General features: G+C 42.3%; 1 protein-coding gene across 9 annotated transcripts in view; it reads left to right on the top strand.

The window, feature by feature from the left end:
- LOC147106137 (protein kinase C and casein kinase substrate in neurons protein 2-like) overlaps nucleotides 1-23139 on the top strand; it is a 185648-nt gene that overhangs the window by 904 nt on the left and 161605 nt on the right. Inside the window, exon 1 of one of the 9 annotated variants that reach the window (XM_086008954.1) lies at nucleotides 7469-7491. The exons of the other annotated variants lie outside the window; for them this stretch is intronic. The gene's annotated coding sequence lies outside the window, so the exon portion shown is untranslated. Of the gene's footprint in view, nucleotides 1-7468; nucleotides 7492-23139 lie in introns of those variants that run through there. 9 annotated transcript variants of the gene reach the window in all.

Here is a 23139-nt window from a genome sequence, read left to right on the forward strand (position 1 = left end):
ATCATGTGAGGGGGTGGGTGGGTTCTGTTTATTGGGTTTTAAGAAGGTTAGGCCTTTATTCCAGAAGTGTGCTTACAATTCGATATTATTTTCGCCGAAATACGCTTCTGATAAATTTCATAAATGGGCGTATTAATTGTTGTTGAACAATAATCAGGTTACTGATATTAAAGATTGTGTCAGTGTTCCACCTTCATTTCTAAAGTAGATCTCCTTGGAAACTTAAGTATATATTAATAGCTGTAACAAGGTGTGTTCCATGGGGATCATATTACATTTGTTGGAATAATTCGCAGTCCACAATTGAAACTGAGCATAACTCGTGAGTTGATTAAAATCCTATCCAACGTAATCTTTACTGTTCTACCACTATATATCTTTTGTACAAATTTATTGAGTTGATTTTTTTTTGCAATGTTGACACAATGAATTTATACTTGAGGGCCTATGTATTTAAAAACAATTGAGTTCAACCTGACTTATTGGCTCTACAATCAAGTTCATTCTTTTTTCTAAACATCCTCTTGTGTCAGGGGTCTAAATTGTGTTGTCACTTGCAAAAATATCACAAAAATTGTATGAAAATACCTCAAACAAATGTAAATATGTAATGAAAATGTCCGAGCATCAGATTTTGGGGTTCAGATCATCATTGTCATAAACGACGAGTTTTAGTTTTGTAGTTTAGAGTATAATTTAGAGTTGTTGATTAAACTACAGCATTAAAATGTTCTTTTGAGGTCTCCATTGTTTACTATGTCAAGTAGTTCTGGTTATTATATTAAATCTATTATAAATAGGGCAAGTGATTTGGTTGTGGCTAAAATGCTGCATATCAAGGTAGTTGGGGAGATAATAACTACATTTTTGAGCAGATGTTGGGGATTTTTTTCCAGTGCCAAATCAGCACTTTCCCCATCCCATTAATTTTAATTAGAAGCATATTTTAAAGCCAGTGTTTAATCTCGAGTGAAGAAAGTTGTGGCAATTGCTCAGCTCCTAGGCATTGCTTAAAATTAGAGCTTGAATTTAAGTTTCAATGAGCAGAGCTAAGTGTGTACTGAGTTTGTGGCTAACTGGTTATTTAGTCCTAAAGTCAGCTTTGGTTCAGCTCTGCTTTGCTCATCTGCCCTGTGATGAATTTTTTAAAGCAGTTATTGCCTTGCTAAATTACTTGCTAATATTGTAATATATAATCATAATTTTCACTTTTAACCATGAATCTCCCCCAATGCTAAGAAAGGCCCAAACAAGCTAAAATGCAGAGATGGCATTGCTGTCTGTATGGACAGACAGCTGTGGAGGCCAAGTCACTGAATATATTTAAAAAGGAGATAGATGGATTTCTAGACACAAAAGGCATCAAGGGGTATGGGGAGAGAGCGGGAATATGGTATTGAGATGGAGGATCAGCCATGATCATATTGAATGGCAGAGCAGGCTCGAAGGGCCAAATGGCCTACTCCTATTTTTCTATAGACAAGGCAACCTTTGTTTTATTCATTCTTGGGATATGGGTGTCGCTGGCAAGGCCAGCACTTATTGTCCATCCATAGTTTCCCTTGAGAAGGTGGTGGACAGCTTTCTTGGAACCGCTGCAGTCCAAGTGGTGATGGTAATCCCACAATCCTGTTGGGTAGGGAATTCTAGGACTTTGACCCAGCGACGATGACGGAACGGCAATATATGTCCAACTGTCATGGGGGTAACTCAAACCGATCAAACTTACAACATTGTTACTTAAATTGGGCCTATTATCAGCTGCATTGCTATAGTAGAAAGGTGGTATTAACATATTGGGGCTCAAAATTAAGACTGCAGATGCATTGGATAGCAGGATAGGTCACTTAATAAAACCCACTGAACCAAGATTATGTGGCTTGTTGATGTTGTGATGTGCTGTATGACAACAAGGTAGAATGTGGATATTTGATTCTCATTTGTCCACATTGTGCGTTCTGATGTTTGTTATGCCACGACAGAGTGCTGAGCAGAATGTAAGTGTTGCTGTACACAGGCAAAAGTCACCCCACAGTATCTCTCACCTAGCACTTGGTGCAAGAGTAGCATTGGCTGCCTGCTGTAGGATGCCTGCCTAAATGAAGAGATTTCCATCACACTACCAATCTTTATGCTGACATTTTATTTATCTCCCTCCCACTACCAAAAGCTGGCCAAATTAACCCTTGGGGAAAAGTGTGACTCTCAGTTCAGACTTGTATTTGTAACTTGTGTCTCTATTAAACATTTTTTTTGGGGGGGGGAGAGAAAATCAACAGTAAAATTGAATAATTTGTATTAAAAAAATTCCACCAACATAAAGAAGCAATGAAATGGCCAATGAGACAAGTCCTCAGTCCACACTTACTGATCTGTTCTCAAATGTACTCTTGGCCCAATGGACTATTGCAATTCCAAATATAGAGTGCAGTGTCCTTAAATTTTAAAATATCAGTAAATTCAGGCATTGTCGCAAATACTTTTTGTTTTTCCCTCTTCCGATTAATCTAAAAACTAATATTTTTGGGGTTTAGAGACTTTGTTCTCCCCCAGTTTCAGAGTTCTAGTAACTTGTAGTCTTATCTATATGGTAAGCATTTAGGATTGGATTATATGAATGAATGGGTTATTTAAATTGGTTGAATGTTAAATTTCAAAATTGTCAGAGGCAATCATCAAATTACTATAAAGCAAAATGGAATCGAACTGATTAGCAGCTAACAAAATCATATGGTAAACCAAACAAACCCTAGATGGATACGCAATAAAAGTGTCACAGCAACTATCCCCACAATAAAAAGCTGCAATTCAAGTTCTTAAGTATTTTTAGTGATTTAAAAAAAAAAAAATCTAGCATTTAATTGTGTTTATATATCTCACATGTTTGGGTTTTAAACACAATGATTAAGGACATAAGGTTAGGTGGAAACATGTCTCTTTTCTAGTACTGCTGTTTCAGACCCCAACCAAGATAAAGACATATAGCTGATTAGTTTTCCAGGAAGTGTGCTTGATATATTATTTTCATAAAGCTGTTAGTGATTTTTAAAAAATGCATAGCCTAGTATTCATTGTAAATGTTGAAGTATTAGTTAAATGTGGACTTTCACCTATTGTAGGAGAGACCCAGGTTAAAATAGCAGTCTTGCCTAGTCGAGAATCACACTTGATTTTTTTTTCTCTCTCGGATTTGAATTTACCATTTTTTTTGGCAGTAGGTGGGAGAGGGAATAAAAGATGCCAGCAGGAGAGGGGGCCTCTTCTCTGACTGCTCAATCAGTCATGATGATTGATGGCTTGTACAGTGATTTCTTCAAGCTATACTATACCACCCTTCAAACTCATAATATTGAAGTAGGGATGCAAAATTGGATGAGGAAATGGGTGAATTTACAAGCAATGAGATTTTTTCTTTCTGTGCCTTCTGTGTCTGGTAAATGTTATTTCTATTCCTTCAAATTGCATTTATAGTTAATGTTTAGCAAATTGTATTGCAAATCATTTCAATTGTGTAATTAATTTAGTGGGCTAAAATTAAAATTCAATGACTGGAAAAATAAAATATTCAATAGTGATATTTCTAAGCTTTATTTGAAAAAACTATAACTTTCTTGTTTGGAGGGGAAAATACCTGATGCCTTTTGTTCATTAACCATTCATTTTCATTCATTGAGTGGTTCCAAAAATAGTTGTATTGCCATAAATATACAGCTGGTGTTTGTGTTGCAGATTTTGTTATGCTTTTACGCTATTTAACTTTGGTTGCATTGGTGAAATTATCATTATTCATGGAATTTATTCTGTATTTTCCTGTGTATAGGCATTTTTTTTCATTCAATGGTGTGCTGATAAAATGATAGCTTTATTTATTCAGTAGAATAAGGAATGGTCCAAGCTGCATTGACAATTAACCTTGAAAGATATTCTTTTAAATGTTCTCTAACCTATAAATTCTGTGAAGCATGTGCTGATTTTGCAAGATAATGCACCTATTTCTCGGTCTGGCAGTTGTCCCATGTAGTAAAACAATTCAATTTTATTCTTCATATTTCCAAACCATAGATTTTCAGTAATTGCTATGCATGTAGACAGCCTGTGAACTGTGCACCCTCTTAGCTTGTCTGACAACTGTGTATCATGGAACTCAGAAGCAAGCCATATTTTCAATCAGAATATGCTTTTAAGATTAAATGTAATGTTGATTTTCCATAAAATTACACACTGACTATATGTTAATGCTCTTTGTATTTAATATGTTTATATCAACCAATGCATCAGAAAGTAATTGGCTGTAAAATTTGTTTTTTTTTTTTAAAGTACAGAATGACCCTTAAATAATGAAGGCATCTTTTTTAGATTTCACCTTCCTAATACATGGATACGGAGGCCAATTGTAGTGCTTATACCGCTACATCTGTTGAGATTAGCTTGCCGCAGATAGAACTTGTAAAACCTTCCTGGATAAGAATCATTAGTGCAGTCTGCGTACTGCGATTTGAAATTTTGTAGAATTTGAACATAATCTGACTAACTGTAAATGAGTTTTCAAGTTGATGTTGGTAACACATTCTGATGCGTTCATGTACAGAGTGTTAAGCAACATCTGGTCATTTGAGAATGGCTGGAATCAGGTACCAGACATTTTCTCAAAGTGAGACGGGAAGAATCGGAAAGCAAGCCCCCATCCTCTCCTCCTCCTGGCTGTCAATAGTGTTGTTGGTAGAGGCATTGGATTAGGTCATTTGGTTGAAAAAGTGAAGGACGCAGATGTCATGTCAGGGGAAAGGTGTATTGTCAGACTGCTTGTCTGACATTAAGTCATAGATAAACCAGAATTTCTTCCAAATCAAGAAATTCAAAGTCATTGTTTTTGGCCCCTTCCAAAAGTTTTGCATCCTTGCCACTGACTCAATCCCCCTCACTGGCTGACATGAGCTGTCCACAATTTTAGTGTTGTGTTTGATGCAGAGCTGAGCTTCAAACTCTGTATCCCATCCATCATCAAGATTTTTTATTTCTACATTTGCAACATTGCTCACTTTACAACTGCAGCCAAAACCCTCCTCTATGCCTTTGACACCTCTAAGATTGACTTGTCCAGCACCCTCCGTGTTGGTCTCCCACTCTCAAGTCGAAATTGTCCAAAACGCTGCCACCCATATTTCATCCTCTATTAAGCCCTGCTTGCCCAATAATCTCATCTTTGCTTGCTTCTCATCACCCAATGGATTGTACATAAAATGCTCATCTATTGCTTCCTTCAGGATCTCTCCCCACCCTACCTCTACAATCTTCTCGAGCCTTGCGTTTCCTTCTGTGCCCTTGGTCTACTGACTGGGCTGCTGGGCATCCCCCTCCAACTTATGTGGCAAAGTCTTTAACTTTCTCGGCTTAATTCTCTGGAACATTCTCCTTAAGCCTGTCCATTTCTCTACCTGCCTTTTCAGAACCCATCTCTTAAACCAAGCTTTCCTTGCCCAACCCTCCCACAAAGGTTCAGTATTCACTCCATTTCTTCTCTGTGACACACCTTTGAGGCGTTTCTAAAGGAAATGTTAATCCCATGAGTCAAGGGTAGATTCATTTTCGTATCCCTAAAATGAAGGATATAATTTAACAGTTTTCATTACCCAATCAAATCATCAAAATCACTTAGCATCCTGGCCTCAAAATTTCACCCTTGACTGCTCTGTCTTGCAAACTACTGCCCCATCCCTAACCTTCATTTCCTTTCCAGAGTCCTTGAATATGTTCTTGCATCCCAGATCCATGCCCACATCTACTACAATTCCCTGCTGGAATTCTTCCAATCAGGTTTCCAACCCTCCCACAGCACAAAAATGGCCATAACGAAAGTCACAGACAATTTTCTCTGTTACTGTGCTCATGTGCACTTTCCTTCCTTGACCTCTCTGCAGCATGTTCAATTACATCCTCCTCCTCCGATGCGCCTCCTCCATTGCCTCATCTCAATTGTATAGCTCCATGGGACTACCCTTGCTTGGTTCCATTCTTATCTATTTTATTGTAGTTAGAGCATCTCTAGCAATGGTTTCTCTTCCCACCCTGCACTGAAAGTTTGGGAGTCTCCAAAGGGTCCATCCTTCGGTATTGCCAACCCCACCATAAATCAGGAGTCACACACTTAAGAATCATGAGATTTGATACAGAAATCATGAGTTACATTTTTTCCCCGATCTGATCCCTCACTAACCTTTGCTCTGGGACAGGAAGTGCATTCCACGACCTTTGTTTTCGGCCATCACTAACCACTGTCTCTTGTCGTCTCTTTCATCTGCTTTTTCTTGTTTTTGATGTAGGCGCTTTTTAAAAAAAAAAAAATGTTGCAAATCATAAGCTGTCATCCTCCCGCCTGATTGCGGGATTCGATCGCAGCGAGCACTTCACTTTTGCAAAGGCATTAATCACCTTGTAGACCTCTCGCCCTGCCTCCGACTCTGAGCCTTTCATTTTAGTTTAATAATTTCTCCTAACTATTTCAGAAGATGCAGCCAAGGGACCATGTTCTTCCACAAAGGCCTTGTCCACAGACGTGACCGTTATACTGATCGTGTCAAAGGATTAATAATTTAGGCTATGACTTTATGGGAGAGCAGAGAGAGAGCTGTGAGCCACACAGTAGCAAGCCCTGATAAACCTGCATCATTAATGGAGTAGTTTCAAGGCCAGTCTCTTCCATTGAAAGAGGTTAATGGGTCCATCAAATAGCTTTTGTGAAACTAATTGCATTGATATAAATTAAGTACAGGTTTGCTTTGTGTCCTTGACTTACCTCCTGAATCCAGAACCGCCTAATCTCGGGAGGTGGAGGGGGGTGGGAAACCGCCGATTAATCGACGTATTTTTTAAAACCCCCCCCCCCCCCCCTTGAGATTTAGGCATTCCATCGCGAGTGAAGCTTTTTTTCACTCTGAAATCATGTCTCTCACGACAGAATTGCGAGAGTTGGCAATACTGATCGTTGGCCCACTCGTATTGCAAAGAATGACTACTTCTGCCTGAGTTAACATTGTGTGATCAGTTCCTCCATCCTCCATAAACTTCAGCTTATCCTAAAGTTTACGGCCATAACTTATCTCGCATCAAGTCTTGTTCATCCGTCACCCCTCTCCTCTCTGACCTACATTGGCTCCTAATCTCCCAGCGCTTTATTTAAATTCCTCCATGGCCTTGTCCCCTCTTTATGTAAATTCCTCCAGCCCTACAACACCCCCAAACTCTCTGATTCCAGTCTCCTGTACATTCCCCCTCCTTTGCCGCACCATTAATGGTTGTTCCTTCAGCCACCTAGTCTCCATGCTCTGGAATTATCTTCCTAAATCCCTCTGCCTATCCACCATTTTTTTTTAGGACCCTTGAAACTCTCCTGATCAAGCTTTCGGTCACCCCTACTATTATCTCCTTCTTTGGCTCGGCGTCTATTTATTTCTTCTTGCCTGTGCGAAGCACTTTGGAACATTCACATTAAAGGTGCTGTATATATGCATGTTGTTAATCATCCAATGTTTCAGTTTAGAACAAAATTGTAGTATAGGTGGTGGGAAAATGACTGGTGTGCAGATAGCATATTATCTAATGTGGCTGGGCAGGAGGGAATTTTTCAATATAGTAATCTACTAAGCTTTGAGTGATAAGCTTGGTGTGTGTAAATTGGCAAGCATCTTTGTCTACATGACAATAACTACCCTTCAAAAATAATTCTATGGCTGTGATGTGCTTGGGATGTCCTGAGGATGTGAAAGGTGTTTTATAGGCACATCCTGAGGTCAAGTAGAGGCTAATTGATACAGCTGAGGGAAGTTTGTCTTTAGATTGCTTGTTACAGCTCCTCTTTGGGCAAGGCCAGGCCATCAAGGTCACAACCAGCAGGCTTTTTTTTTGTTAATGCTCACATTTTAGGATGTTGCATAGACTTTCAAGTCTGACGAGTGCTAGACGCAAGACTTCAAAGAACTAGATAAACTTAAGTAGAACACCCAACTAGCAACAAACAAACTTGGAGCAAAATATTGTTTTGTTCCATATTGAAACATGGACAGTTTGTACATACTAAATCATAGGCATAACTTCCAGTCAAATCAAAGCTATGATGTCTTGGGTTTTCTCTCCTTTGCTTCCTTTTCCTCCTCCTCAGTCAAAATGTAGCACAGCGTAGAAGCTTTAAAAAAAATCTAGAGTCTAAGGGGGTGAAATTGGGTGCCTTTGCGCCTCCTGTTAGCACCCGTGGGGGGGCGCTAACGGGATGCAAATGACTTTGCGACCAGGCGCGGCGCTGACATCGACTCCTGCCATATTCGGCGGGAGTTTTACGGCGGCGCTACAGCGTTGCGCCCCGATCTTCGCCCAGAGATTGTGACTGCATTGCTCCGGTAGCGCCCCGGAGCCGAAATTGACTTGTGCCCCCTGCAGCAGCGCCAATCGAAAACACCGACAGCTGCAGGAGACGTGTATCGGGCAGCCGGCCTCTTCAGGGGCGATGATTAAAGGCAAGGTGGCAGAGGTAAGTGGGGGAAAAAAAACTTACCCTTTCCTGTTCTAGTTTTTTTCAAGGGTTCCTGCCTGCGATTGATCACCCTGGCACTCTGCTTGATTGCCAGGCTGATCGCGCGGGATCGTGGCTGCCTTGGTGGTCCAGTTAGGTACTTTTTAAATTGCAGAATCTGCAACGATGGCTCTTCCCTTTAAGGGAGGGAAGGAGCCTTTGAACGCGGCCCATTTTGCAGCGCTGCTGAAGTCTCCACCCCGCTCTCCAACATTCGCACCCTAAGAAGGAAGTGGAGCACTTGATTTAGCGCTCTACTTCCCTCTTGGGGCACTAAAACTCAATTTCGCAGTCGCTAAAGTTAGCTCCCCAAAATGGTCGATACCAAATTTTTCTCCCTTAAAGCCCTTATCAGCTTCACTAATTTCACTCTAGGATAATTTATCTTCCAGTGGGAGCCTTGTAACTGCTCTCACCATTGCAGATTTAGCTAAAAAGGGAGTTCTGGAAACTTATTTTCTGGGATATCACCATTTTAATCATTCTAATGACTCCAGAGATGAAAAGAAAGAGATTACTATCTCTCAATAGGGACTAGTTCTAGGCTGTGCAGCAGTGGGAACAGGCTGCACTTTACCAATTATCCTAAATCTAATTTTCTGTAATTTACAGACGTCTCAAGGGCCAGGAAAATGAAAGGAAAGAATATTGAGATGAAAAGTAGTTGTAAGATAAAGTGTAAAGTTCCTGACTTGCCTCAGTTTATCTTACTGAACTATTTTTCTACTTTGGGCAGTTAATTATCAACTGACCAATTCAAAATATTCTCGAGCAATATTGAGCGTTACTGATGGGGCATTTAATTTTTTTGAATGACAGTTTGTTACAATTTATGTATGCATAAAATTGTGAATATGCACACAAGGGTAAAATAGCTCCAACAACAACAACTTATATTTATATAGCACCTTTAACGTAGTAAAACGTCCCAAGGCGCTGGAGTGTTGTGTCCAATTCTGGGCACTGGAGGCTTTGGAGAGGGTGCGGAGGAGATTTGCTGGAATGGTTCCAGGGATGAGGGATTGCAGGTGCGTGGATAGAGTAGAGAGGCTGGGGTTGTTCTTCTTGGAGCGGAAAGGGCTGGGGAGATTTGATGGTGGTGTTTGGAATCATGAAGGGTTTAGGTAGAGAGGGCTGTTTCCAATGGCTGAAGGGTCGATGACCAGAGGTGATTGGCAAAAGAACCAGAGGCAACATGAGGAAAAACCTTTTTACACAGAGTAGTTAGTATTTGGAATGCACTGTCTGATGGACACTGTGGGGAATACAGATTCAATGGTGGCCTTCAAGGCGGAATTGGATAAATGCTTGAAGGAGAATAAATTGCAGGGTTCTGGGGAAGGAGCGGGACTAGCTGGATTGCTCTTTGAAAGAGCCGGCGCAGACTTGATGGGCTGAACTATTCTATGATTCACAGGAGCGTTATCAAACAAAGTTTGACACCACGACACAAGGAGATATTAGGGTAGATGGCCAAAAGCTTGGTCAAAGAGGTAGGTTTTAAGGAACGCCTTAAAGGAGGAAATAAAGAAAGAAAGACTTGCATTTATACAGCGCCTTTCACGACCACTGGACGTCTCAAAGTGCAAAATTAAGTACTTTTCAAGCGGAATCTCTGTTGTAATGTAGGAAACGCGGCAGCTAATTTGCCCACAAACAGCAATGTGATAATGACCAGATAATCTGTTTTAGTTATGCTGATTGAGGGATAAATATTGGCCAGGACACGGGGATAACTCCCCTGTTCTTCTTCGAAATAGTGCCATGGGATCTTTTACGTCCACCTGAGAGAGCAGACAGGGCCTCGGTTTAACGTCTCATCCGAAACACGGCACCTCTGACAGTGCAGCACTGCACTGGAGTATCAGCCTAACTTTAAGTGCTGAAGTTCCTGGAGTGGGACTTGAACCCACAACCTTCTGACTCCGAGGCGAGTGTGCTACCAACTGAGCCACAGCTGACACTTTAAAGAGGAAAGAGAGGTAGAGAGGCGGGGAGGTTTAGTGATGGAATTCCAGAGCTCAGGACCATGGCAGCTGAAGGCACGGCCGCCAATGGTGGAGCGATTTTAAAATTGGGGATGCTCAAGAGGCCAGAATTAGAGGAGCGCAGATATCCCAGAAGGTTGTAGGGCTGGAGGAGATTACAGAGATGGGGAGGAGCGAGCCCATGGAGGGATTTGAAAGCCAGGATGAGCATTTTAAAATCAGTGCGTTGCTTAACCGGTAGCCAATGTAGGTCAGCAAGCACAGGAGTGATGGGTGAACGGGACTTGGTGCGAGTTAGGACATGGGCAGCAGAGTTTTGGATGAGCTCAAGTTTACGGAGGGCAGCACGGTGGCATAGTGGTTAGCACTGTTGCCTCACAGCGCCAGGGACCCGGGTTCGAATCCGGCCTCGGGTGACTGTCTGTGTGGAGTTTGCACATTCTCCCCGTGTTTGCGTGGGTTTCCTCCGGGTGCTCTGGTTTCCTCCCACAGTCCAAAGATGTGCGGGTTAGGATGATTGGCTATGATAAATTGACCCTTAGTGTTGGGGGATTAAATACGTGGGGTTACGGGGATAGGGTGGGATATGTGTTGGTGTAGGGGTTACGGGGATCGGGTGGGATATGTGTCGGTGCAGGCTCGATGGGCCGAAATGGCCTCTATCTGCACTGTGGGGTTTCTGTGATTTCTGTGATAGAACGTGGGAGGCTGGCCAGGAGTGCAGTATAATAGTCAAGTCTAGAGGTAATAAAGGCATGGATGAGGGTTTCAGCAGCACATGAGCTGAGGCATGAGCGGAGTCAGGCGATTGTTACAGAGGTGGAAATAGGCAGTCTTAATGATGGTGCTGATATGTGGTTGGACGCTCCGCTTGGAGCCAAATATGACACCAAGGCTGCAAACAGTCTGGTTCAGCCTCAGACAGTTGCCAGGGAGAGGAATGGAGTTTGTGGTGGGGACCGAAAACAATAGCTTCGGTCTTCCCAATATTCAGTTGGAGGAAGTTTCTGCTCCTCCAGTACTGGATGTCGGACAAGCAGTTTGACAATTTAGAGACAGCGGAGGGGTCGAGAGAGGTGGTGGTAAAGTAGAGATGGGTGTCGTCAGCGTACATGTGGAAACTGACGCTGTGTTTTCAGATGATGTCGCTGAAGGGCAGCATATACTGTAGATGAGAAATAGGAGGGGACCAAGGATAGATCCTTGGGGGACACCAGAGGTAATGGTGTGGGAGCGAGAAGAGAAGCCACTTCAGGTGATTCTCTGGCTACGACTGGATAAATCTGATGAAAAAGTGCCATCTTTCCACTGTATAAACAGGCCTTTTTTTGTTATCGCATCTACTTGGGTAGATTACATTTAGGAGGGGTGGACAAATGTGAAGTTGGGAATTGTGGGATATATGATTACTTGATTAGTAATTGTTAATGAATGTGTTCCTCATTCAAATTGGTTTATAATAACTTCAACAAGCAGAGGTTCGGTTACTGTGGAAGTACCACAGGTTTGGGTTGGATCAGTGTCCTAGGTCATGATCACAACAGTACAATTAAAAAAATAAAATAAAATAAAATAAAATAAAACTTTTCTTCGAAGGAAATGCAGTTTTCCTACTAATGTGCATCCTCTATTATCTGCCAGAACTTTCATGGGAGAAATACTTGCATGAGATGTTGAAATAACATGTCACCTTTTTTTTGTATTGATATTTCTGCTCATTCCTATGTATGTATAGGTATTGCCCTACCTATGTTTAAAACTAACATTTAGGCAGTTACTTTAAATACCATTTTCCATCATCCACTAGTGGTGGGAGGTACCTCCCCTCCACTATGGAGGACAATGGAGATTACACTGTATTGCCATTATAGTTCTGTATGTGGTGAGTAATTATATACTCAGTATAAATTACACTGCTCGCACCAAGTCCCATACACCCATCACCCCTGCTCACTGACCTATATTGGCTCCTGGTCCAGTAACACCTCAATTTTAAAATTCTCATCCTTGTTTTCAAATCCCTCCATGGCCTCGGCCCATCCTATCTCTCTAATGTCCTCCAACCCTCTGAGATCTGTGCGCTCCTCCAATTCTGGCCTCTTGTGCATTCCCGATTTTAATTGCCCCACAATTGATGGCCATGTCTTCAGCTGCCTGGGCCCTAAGCTCTGGAATTTCCTCCCTAAGCCACTTTATTTTAAGTCGCTCCTTAAAACCTACCTCTTTGACCATGTTTTTGGTCACCAGTCTTATTATCGCCTTATGTGGCATTGGTTTCAAATTTTGTTAGATAAAGCTCCTGTGAAGTACCTTGGGATGTTTTACTACATTAAAGGTTCTGTGTAGATGCAAGTTGTTGTTGTTGCAGTTTCATCTGCAAATGAAGTAACTCACAAATGTGTGTGTATGGTCTTTAAATTGGCTGTTCATTAGGCAAAGGCAAGAAGGACCATATGTAGCAGTTCAGCAAGCCTTTGCGATAGACTAACTTCAGATTTTAACTTGGGAACTCGGATGAGCACTGCCACATATTTTGTGAACACTACATGCTCTTAACACTGGCAACACCCAATGAACAGTTGCTGTGGGAGACTTTCACCAAAGAATAATACTAGGGTGTGCTTCAATTTGTGTTATGTCTTCAGGCTTGGCTGATAAGTGGCAGGTAACATTCGCGTCGCACAAGTGCCAGGCAATGACTATCTCCAACAAGCGAGAGCCTAACCACCGCCCCTTGACATTCAACGGCATTAACATCGCTGAATCCCCCACCATCAACATCCTAGGGGGTCACCATTGACCAGAAACTTAACTAGACCAGCCACATAAATACTGTGGCAACAAGAGCAGGTCAGAGGCTAGGTATTCTGTGGCAAATGTCTCACCACCTGACTCCCCAAAGCCTTTCCACCATCTACAAGGCATAAGTAAGGAGTGTGATGGAATACTCACCACTTGCTTGGATGAGTGCAGCTCCAACAGCAATCAATAAGCTCAACACCATCCAGGACAAAGCAGCCCGCTTGATTGGCACCCCATCCACCACCTTAAACATTCACTCCCTCCACCACCGGCGTATCATGGCTGCAGTGTGTACCATCTACAAGATGCACTGCAGCAACTCGCCAAGGCTTCTTCGGCAGCACCTCCCAAACCCGCGACCTCTTCCACCTAGAAGGACAAGAGCAGCAGGTGCATGGGAACACCACCACCTCCAAGTTCCCCTCCAAGTCACACACCATCCTGACTTGGAAATATATCGCCGTTCCTTCATCGTCGCTGGGTCAAAATCCTGGAACTCCCTCCCTAACAGCACTGCGAGTACCTTCACCACACGGACTGCGGCGGTTTAAGGCGGCGGCTCACCACCACCTTCTCGAGGGCAATTAAGGATGGGCAATAAATGCTGGCCTTGCCAGCGACGCCCAGATCCCATGAACGAATAAAAAAAAAAAAATGCTTTCTCCAGCTCGAGCTGAGAGAATGCTATGTCATTTTTCATTATTCATACATACAAAGTAAGGATTGGAAAGATGGGTTTTATTCAGACTTTTGCTTTTCAACCTTTATGAAAAGCAACAAAGTACTTCAGTGAATTCATCAAATGGTCAACTTGAAGTTTTCAGAATAGTTTAATAATTCTTACATTTTTGCAACCCTTTTCACTGCAATTTAAAGTTGGTTCAATCAATAGACATTTTTGTCTGGCAGGAAGAACAATGCTGAGTGTGTTCGGGAGTGATCTATGGTTTTAAAACTTCTGCATGATTTAAAGCACGGACTCAGTTGCTCTTATTTTTTTCAGCTTCCTATGCTGTGGGTATGCGTTTTGAGTTTCCTGAAGTGATGCAGCTTTCAAGTGCAGTGTATTGTGCAATTCTGCACAGATTAGAACGGAATTGCACAGATTAGAACATCTGCAGTTGGAGAGGAATCCAGTTTTTAATCCTAAAATATGTTAAGAAAGTTGTTTAAAAACACATTTGAGACTGGCAGTTGGGGTACAGTAATTAAGAATATGGGAGCATATAGTGTGTGTTTTTTTAAATCCCTCCATGGCCTTGCCCCTCCTTATCTCTGTAATCTCCTCCAGCCCTACAATCCCCCTAGACCTCTGCGCCCCACCTATTCTGGCCTTTTGAACATCCCCGATTTTCTATGCTCCACCATTGGCAGTTGTGCCTTCAGCTGTCTAGGTCCTAAGCTCTGGAATTCCCTCCCTAAATCTTTCCGCCTCTCCGCTTCTCTTCCCTCCTTAAAACCTACTTCTTCGACCAAACTTTTGGTCATCTGCCCTAACATCTTATATGGCTCGGTGTCAATTTTTTTTTTTAGTACTCTCCTGTGAAGCGCCTTGGACGTTTTATTGCATTAAATGCGCAATATAAAGTTGTATATGGACCAGCTTTTGCCTGAGCTCCTTAAATGGTAGGGTGGGGGGTGGGGTGGTTGCTCCTTGAAATTTGACTAACAGTAATTCTGAGGGTCTTACGATGGCAAAATACTGCAGATGCTGGAAATCTGAAATAATAACAGAAAATGCTGGGAAAAACTCAGCAGGCCAGGCAACATCCGTGGAGAGAAAATAGTCAACGTTTCGGGTCAAACCCTTGACTTGACAAAGGGTTTGACCCGAAACGTTGACTCTATTCTCTCTCCACGGATGTTGCCTGGCCTGCTGAGTTTTTCCAGCATTTTCTGTTGTTATTCTGAGGGTCTTGTTGTGGCACAGCAATCTGGTATAAACCTCAGACTGATGAATAAACTGGATACACTTCATTGAGTCACATTGAATTGAGCTCTGGTCAACCAGTCACTTAAAAAAAACAAAAAAAACTTCTCCTCCGTTTCAATTCTAAATGGGCACACAGCCCATTTGGAGGGTGTGGTCTGCAATGAAGGATTAAACCCTGTTGCTGGCCCATGTGACTGAAGTATGTTTTTCAGTTCTATAAAAAAAAAATGGGTGGGTAAATCAATTTCTAGGTTAAATAAAAATCACAAACCACAACTGCTGGCATTCTAGAGCTAACTGTATAACTCTACACTTCACAGCCACTGGATTATTATTTGTATCGCTTTTTTTAAAAAAAGGCTGAAGGTCAACAGAAAACTAAATTTGAACATTTCCAGCAATTTGTTGTCCTTTCAAGGGAATCTTGTTTTTTTTTTGGAAAACTTCTAAATTATGTTTTGGAGCTTGCAGCCTTGATTATTGCAAATCCACCATATTTATTAATATAATAATTGCACTACCATTTCAAAAAAAAGGTAAATTGGGTCCTCAGAAATCATCTGACTTCTGTAAATGTTAACTTGCTGCTCAGCTGACTTCATATCAGCAGAGGCTGTAGACATTTCTTTGTCTTTCGTCACCAGACCTGCCATGCTACTTGATAACATACATGCAACCTAGAAAACTAGCAAAAGCTGGCACAGTCCCCAAAAAGTAGCCAACTCAAATATAGTCCTGATTCCAGTACTTAAACTGAGTGCAGTGTGACATGAGGTTGTTGCCTGTTCAACTGTAGATAAACCCAACATTCCATTACTGTAAAAGGAAATAAAATGCAAATGTTAAAACATCGGAAATAAATACAAAAATGCTGGAAAAACACAGGTCAATCATCATTTGTGGAAAGAACAGATAAGTTACTGTTTTGGGCTGCGGTGTTGTGGAGTAAATAAATAAATAAAGTACATAAAAGTATATTTTTTTCACAGTGGCTGATTTAATAATCTCTGAAGGGCGATACAAGCTCTGAAGGTACAAGATTTATTTTCTAGAAGTGTCGAAGGGCATGATCCCAAGAAAATTTTGATACTTAACACTTGTTGCTTATTCCAGTATTTTGGAGTAGATTTTTTCTTAAAAATCTTACACTTACAGGAAGTGCATATGGAAGACTTACTTTCTGTAACACTTTCATTTCTGTTGTGCAATTTCCAGAATGCTGTTTGTCACACCTACCTCTGTTCACGTCCACGGAGTCCTCCCAGCTCCAGCTCTGAGGCAGCTGTCACTATTCTCTAGTGTGTCATCCACCTTGGGCCTAGTACAATTGGAAACTACCATGTGACAGCCTCTTGCTGTCTCGAGTCTAAGCTGGTCTGTTCACTAAAGTGGCCTTTCCCTGCCCCCTCCCATCCGACCTAATCCTTTCCTTCTGGCCCTACACTTTGATTCTGGCCGTGATTAGTTTTTGTACTGCAGGTACAGGATTCCCGAAAGAACTTATCCAACTTTGAACTGGTAGGCCCCTTTTATTTAAAGAGCAAGCAGTGCTTGTAGAATTGCCAACTCTGCACCTGATCACTCTACCTATCCTCAGCGTAATGCTCATCAAAATATTGAACTGTCCTCAATCAATCAGCCACTCTCTCTCTCGTGTGTGCAGGCACACACACACACACACACACACTCTTTCAAAACTGTTGCAATCCCCTTGATTCTTAAAAAGCCTACTGTTGACCACTTTGTCTTCTCTCACTATTGACATTTCCAACTTCTTTTTCCTCCAAGGTTCACCATTTAACTCTGTTCCCACCTTTATGGTCACTTCATATTTGAATCCCTTTGATCTGGATTCTGTCCTGCCCATCATAGTCAAAGTCACCATTGACATTCTATGTGACTGTGCCTCTGGTATGTTATTTCCTGTTAACCTTTCTGAGGTCTTTGACACTGTTGACCATACCATCCTTGCCACCACCCCTCTCCTGTGGTCCACCTCTGTGGTACTCTTCCACCTAGAAGGACAAGGGCAGCAGGCGCATGCGAACACCACCACCTCCAAGTTCCCCTCCAAGTCACACACCATCCTGACTTGGAAATATATCGCCGTTCCTTCATCGTCGCTGGGTCAAAATCCTGGAACTCCCTCCCTAACAGCACTGTGGGAGTACCTTCACCACAAGGACTGCAGCGGTTCAAGAAGTTGGCTCACCACCACCTTCTTGAGGGTAATTAGCGATGGGCAATAAATGCTGGCTTTGCCAGTGATGCGCACATCCCAGGAAGGAATTAAAAAAAAAAATGCTGACCCACCACCAACAAAAATCCCTATTCAGTTGTTCAAACTAACCTATGAACTGGATTTAAGTTCTTTAAAACACATTGCACTTTTATGACTGATGACTGCACCTGATGACTGTATCGGTGCCGTTTCCTGCTCTCGTCCTGAACTAGATAATTTCATTCACTTTGCTTCCAATTTCCACCCTTCCCTCACCTTCACATGGTCCATCTCCGACTCTTCCCTTCCCTTCCTCGACTTCTCCGTCTCCATCTCTGGGGATAGGTTATTGACCAACATTCACTACAAGCCCACTGACTCCCACAGCTACCTGGACTACACTTCCACCCCGCCTCCTGTAAGGACTCTATTCCATTCTCCCAGTTTCTCCGTCTCTGCTGCATCTGCTCTGACTGCCACCTTCCATACCAGTGCTTCCAACATGTCTTTCTTTTTCCTCAACCGAGGATTCCCCTCTACAGTGGTTGATACGGCCCTTAACTGTGTCCGTTCTATCTCCCACACTTCTGCCCTCACCCCTGCCCCTCCCTCCCGGAACTACGATGGAGTTCCCCTTGTCCTCGCCTTTCACCCCACCAGCCTCCGCATTCAACGTATCGTCCTCCACCATTTCCGCCACCTCCAGCATGATCCCACCATTAAACGCATCTTCCCCTCACCTCCCCTTTTAGCATGCCGTAGGGACCGCTCCCTCCGCGACACCCTAGTCCACTCCTCTATCGACCCCAACACCCCTTACCCTTCGCTCGGCACCTTCCCGTGCAAGCGCAGGAGATGCAACACATGCCCTTATACCTTCCCACTGTCCAGGGCCCCAAACACCCCTTCCAGGTGAAACAGCGATTTACTTGTACTTCTTGCAATCTAGTATACTGTATTCGCTGCTCACAATGTGGTCTCCTCTACATTGGGGAGACCAAACGCAGATTGGGTGACTACTTTGCGGAACACCTCCGTTCAGTCCATAAGGGGGACCCCGAGCTTCCGGTTGCCTGTCACTTTAATTCTCCGCTCCACTCCCACTCAGACCTCACCGTCCTAGGCCTCTTGCATTGTTCCACGGAAGCTCAGCGTAAGCTCGAGGAACAGCACCTCATCTTTCGATTAGACACTCTACAGCCTTCTGGACTCAACATAGAATTCAACAATTTCAGATCATAACATACATATATATATATTTTATCCACACTTTTGTTCTGTTCTTCTCTCCCACAGGGCAGCTGTCTTCCATTCTGCCAGCGCAATTTACACTTCATCTAGAACCATCCTTTATTTCTTAACCTGTCCCATTACCATCTCCTTTTGCCTTGAATATCTCTTAACCTCTCCTGCCTTCTATCCTATCACAGGCCTTCCCTTTTGTTCTTTCATCCCCTCCCCCATTTCCCAGCCACTACACTTGCTTAAAAATCTGTTCCATTTTCTGCTTTTTTTCCAGTTCTGACAAAAGGTCATCGACCTGAAACGTTAACTCTGTTTCTCTCTCCACAGATGCTGCCTGACCTGCTGAGTATTTCCAGCATTTTCTGTTTTTATTTCAGATTTCCAGCATCTACAGTATTTTCTTTTTGTACTTTTACTAAATGGATCATATGTTACCTTGCATAAAACATTCTAGTCTCTGACTCGCTGAGCAATACCATGGGAGATCTACTAGTACTACATTAAGTATTGGATATAGAACATGGTTTAACTTTTGTTTACTCTATCCAATTTGACATGGACCTGATTCACGCATATATTTGTTCCATTTCATTTTTTGCCATCATTAAGACTAATAAGGAAACTCGGGAGGAACATTTTAACCTAGATGTTGAGAATTGTGGAATTAGTTAGGCAAACAGTGTGAATGGGTTCAAGGACCATAAAAACATTTCTTGAGAGAAAAGAGATTAAGGAAAATATGGTGAGAAGGCAAGTACTTGAAGCTGATTTTTTTTTTAAATAGTGAAGGCTTGTCGGCCATTAGGTTATTATGGGATACATATTTGTAATTTTTAAAATTCTGTTTAAAACCTTGCCGTGGAGATTATAAAGTTTAGTTGGTGAGGAAAAAATGGCAGATTAATTTTTTTTGAAGAAAACATTTTGAGTGATTCAGCTAGTTCACCAGCAGACATTGATGGCAAAATGTTGACCTGATCCTAGTGTTTTTTTCCATTCTAAATGTTTAGATAAAGGGGTTACCACAAAGTGTGATAATAGGAAGTATTTGTGGACACTAGTCAATCTCCTGTGGCATTGCACATGGTAAGACACAAAAGACAATTTAATGGATAAATGTAATTGTTATTGTGAAATATGTAACTTTTAGATTTTTATATTTAAACCCTTATTCTGACATTAGAAATTTTACTGATTGGGGTGGGGGAACTGGCAAATGAAAATAATTCAGAAAGCATTTTGAGCGATTTGTTTTTGGGAACCCAGTGGCCAAGTTGCACAATTACAGTGATGCATTTACATAGATAAAAGCCATTATAAATATGGACATTTGTGCAGACAGGAAGTGTACACAAATGTAAAATTTTAATTTATTGTAGATGTAATAGATTACTAGTAGATATCCCATGATGCTGCTTATGATCATCAAAGAAAATGCTATTTTCTAAGAACAGGAGAGTAAAGCATACAATGCACAATGTATTATTCTACTGCTAAACTGTACCTGCTTGTAACTTGGTGTGTTAATTTTAGGTCAAAAGGTATAGTTGTGCTACCCTGATCCTGAAGACAAATTGTTCTTGGGCTGATCCTCAGGTCAATTAGTCATCAGACTGACTTTGCTTTTTAATACTTTTTTTTTCTAAGTGTGTCTCCTAACTTCAATTAGAAGCTATTACCTGTTGGTTGAGAGATTTTTCTGTATATTAGAAATGACTGATGTGTCTTAATACGTTTATGTGTGACACATACATTTTTGGTGTGACAGAAGCATCTCAAAACTTATAAAGATAGATTAGTAGATCTACCATGGCATTGTAGTGAGTCATCTTGCATTGTGATTTTTGTGGCTATGATTTGATTGTGTCTCTTTCTGTCTCTTAAATTTACCTGTTTTATGTGACATGTATGTATGTTGCGATGTTTGTATGTGATTTCTTTGTTTGTATTTGTGTACTGATGAATATAGACTTTGATGTATTTATCGTTGTGTTTGTGATGTGTGTCGGTGATTTGTGTTTGTTGTGTGATATTTTTGAGTGAATATTTGGGTGTCTCTGGTATTGATTTCCAAATTGACACAGCAAGGTTGCACGTAATAGATACTTAAGAAAAAAATTAAAAGCAAAAATTGACATTCCAGCCAATAGTACACCAAAATAAATCCTAGAAGAGTATGCATAACTACAAGTGATGGCATGTTTGATGTATGATTGCAGTACGATTTACCCAATAATCCTGCAATTTAATTGTACTGCCTGAATTTCTGATAGAGGAGAAAGGTAGGTGAAGACACCTATTCTGAAGATAGTATTTCATGCTGAGCTTTAGTTCATAGGTGCCAGCGGCCTTCTAGTATTTTGTTCTAGAGACCATCCAAAGCCTGAGTCATGCCAGTGAGCATGCTGTTCAAAGCACTTAAACTTAAACATCACCACTCTTTACTCAGCAGAATAAAACAAGACAATTATTCTCAGTTATAACATTGCATAACTCTGTTATTAGTGAATTCATACATCTTGATCGGATACAGGTCTTTAAAGTCCCGGTTTGTCCAAAACAGGATATAAAGTTTATTTTTGTCACTTCTCTCTTTCTTCTTCTCTCTTAGGCAGTCCCTCGGAACTGAGAATGACTTGCTTCCACATTAAAAATGAGTTCTCAGCTGACTGATTAGTCCAATTTGGGACCTACAGTCTCTGTCACAGGTGGGGCAGACAGTGGTTGAAGGGGCGGGTGGGGTGCTTGGATTGACTTGCGCTGCCTGCGCTTGGCTTTCGCTTGCTCCCGGCGAAGAGACTCGAGGTGTTCGGCGCCTTCTCGGATGCTTCTCCTCCACTTTGTGCCGTCTTGGGCCAGGGATGTTGCACTTTTTCAAGGAGGCTTTGAGGGTGTCCTTGAAGCGTTTCCTCTGCCCACCTGGGGCTCTCTTGCCGTGCCGGAGCTCCGAGTAGAATGCTTGTTTTGCCGTGCCGGAGCTCCGAGTAGAATGCTTGTTTTGGGCATCTCGTATCGGGCATGTGGACGATGTGACCTGTCCATCGGAGCTGATCGAGCGTGGTCAAAGCTTCGATGTTGGCCTGAGCGAGAACACTATTGGTGTGCCTATCCTGCCAATGGATTTGCAGGATCTTGCGGAGGCAGTGTTGGTGGTACCTCTCCAGTGCTTTGAGGTGCCTGCTGTACATGGTCCATGTCTCTGAGGCATACAGCAGGGCGGGTATCACTGCTGCTCTGTAGACCATGAGCTTAGTGCCGGGTTCGAGGTCCTGGTCTTCAAACACTCTCTTCCTCAGGCGACCGAAGGCTGCACTGGCACACTGTGAAGGCGGTGTTGGACTTGTCATCGACGTTTGCCCTTGTTGACAGCAGACTCCCGAGGTATGGAAAGTGGTCCACGTTGTCCAAGGCCTTGTTGTGGATTTTGATAATCGGGGGGCAGTACTGTGTGGCGGGGGCAGGTTGGTAGAGGACTTTTGTCTTACGGATGTTTAGTGTAAGGCCCATGCTTTCGTATGCTTCGGTGAAGGTGTTGACGATGGTTTGGAGTTCGACCTCAGAGTGAGCGCAGACACAAGCGTCATCTGCATACTGTAAATCGACAACAGAGGATGGGACGACCTTGGATCGGGACTGGAGGCGACGGAGGCTGAACCGTTTCCCGTTTGTTCTGTAAATTAGCTCCACTCCAACGGGGAGCTTACTGAGGGTGAGATGGAGCATTGCAGCAAGGAAGATCGAGAAGAGCATTGGTGCGATGACACAGCCTTGCTTGACCCCAGTCCGTACGTGAATTGGGTCTGTGGTGGAACCGCAGTGCTTAGTGTAATGTACTCCCATGAATTTATATTGTTCCTAAATTCCAGATGGCATTATCATTATTTGAGTATGCCATAAAATATGTGCAATGTGGAACTGCTGTTAGTTATAATTAAATGACTGGCTGTTTCATCTGTTATTGTTTTTTTACTGTAGGGGGTGGTGTGTGTAGTCAGCTTCACCTCTGACTCCTTTGAGCGGTTCGAATCACTCCCACTCCCTTTTCTAGACTTTGGACTTATTTTGGGGGTCGTAATAAAACTTGCAACAGACACCTGGGTTAGTCAAAAAGAATTCAGATCTTTATTTTGAGACAGGAAAATATACAATACAATAAAACTTGCACTTTAAAAGGGTGGGGAACACACGGAATAAGCGAGGGAGAATTACAATGTACAAAAATCCCTTTCCCTCCCAACCCCACTACACTAGCTAGGCTGGAATCCAGAGGACCAGGAAATGCTCACCAAAAATGACTTTCTTGACAGTTGTTGAGTTCGCGATTTTGGGGTTCTCTTTAGTTGTGGCGGTTGGGGCCTGCCGTATCTCGGACGTGGTAGAAGACTGC

This window comes from Somniosus microcephalus, chromosome 16 (assembly GCF_052327205.1).
Source record: "Somniosus microcephalus isolate GS21.2 chromosome 16, FLI_Smic_1.0, whole genome shotgun sequence".
Lineage (NCBI taxonomy): Eukaryota > Metazoa > Chordata > Chondrichthyes > Squaliformes > Somniosidae > Somniosus > Somniosus microcephalus.